This window comes from Oxyura jamaicensis, unplaced genomic scaffold (genome assembly GCF_011077185.1).
Source record: "Oxyura jamaicensis isolate SHBP4307 breed ruddy duck unplaced genomic scaffold, BPBGC_Ojam_1.0 oxyUn_random_OJ70361, whole genome shotgun sequence".
NCBI lineage: Eukaryota > Metazoa > Chordata > Aves > Anseriformes > Anatidae > Oxyura > Oxyura jamaicensis.
In genome coordinates this window covers 1,693-2,673 of record NW_023309939.1, presented here as the reverse complement: position 1 = coordinate 2,673, position 981 = coordinate 1,693, and the positions used below count along the sequence as shown (strand labels likewise).

Genomic DNA, 981 nt, shown 5'->3' with positions numbered 1-981 from the left:
CTATGGGGCTGCCCCACATCTCCATCCCATGGGGCTGCCCCACATCTTAGCCACCATGGGGCTGCCCCACACATTCTATGGGGCTGCCCCACATCTGAGCCCCATGGGGCTGCCCCACACATCCCATGGGGTGCCCCACATCTCCCTATGGGGCTGCCCCACACGTCGGTCCTATGGGGCTGCCCCACACGTCGGTCCCATGGGGCTGCCCCACATCTCCATCCCATGGGGCTGCCCCACAACTGAGCCCCATGGGGCTGCCCCACACATTCTATGGGGCTGCCCCACATCTCCATCCCATGGGGCTGCCCCACATCTGAGCCACCATGGGGCTGCCCCACACCTTCTATGGGGCTGCCCCACACCTTGGCCTTAAGGGGCGGCCCCACACCTCCCATGGGGCCGCCCCCCACCCCTAGAGGGCTGCCCCGCACCTCCTCGCTATGGGGCTGCCCCACAACTGAGCCCCATGGGGCTGCCCCACACATTCTATGGGGCTGCCCCACACATTCTATGGGGCTGCCCCACACCTCGTCTCTGGGAGGCTGCCCCATATCTGAGCCCTATGGGGCTGCCCCACATCTCCATCCCATGGGGCTGCCCCACATCTTAGCCACCATGGGGCTGCCCCACACATTCTATGGGGCTGCCCCACATCTGAGCCCCATGGGGCTGCCCCACATCTCGCTATGGGGCTGCCCCACACATTCTATGGGGCTGCCCCACACATTCTATGGGGCTGCCCCACACCCGAGCCCTATGGGGCCGCCCCCCCCCCCCCGCCGTGGGGCTGCCCCATAGCGCGGGGCCGTTTGTGTAGGGCCCGACGTAAATAAAAGGTCCTTGAGCTGACGCCGTCTGGGGGCGGGGCGTGTAAACAAGGGGGCGGGGCCAAGGGGGGCGGGGCCAAGGGGGGCGGGGCAATGTAAACAAAGGGGTTTCTGTAGGGCCTACGTAAACACGGAAGGTTGGGGGGGGGGG

General features: G+C 66.8%; 1 long non-coding RNA gene across 3 annotated transcripts; it reads right to left on the bottom strand.

Moving 5' to 3' along the window:
- Positions 1–157: 157 nt before the first annotated feature.
- Positions 158–792, bottom strand: LOC118159435. Of its 3 annotated transcripts, none has more exons than XR_004747119.1 (3): positions 636–792; positions 435–530; positions 158–343 (listed from the first exon to the last, which is right to left on the bottom strand). It is a non-coding gene; the product is annotated as an uncharacterized LOC118159435 (long non-coding RNA). The 3 variants fall into 3 exon arrangements; XR_004747120.1 differs by having other exon boundaries at positions 158–316; XR_004747118.1 differs by having other exon boundaries at positions 223–346; positions 414–530.
- Positions 793–981: the final 189 nt, after the last annotated feature.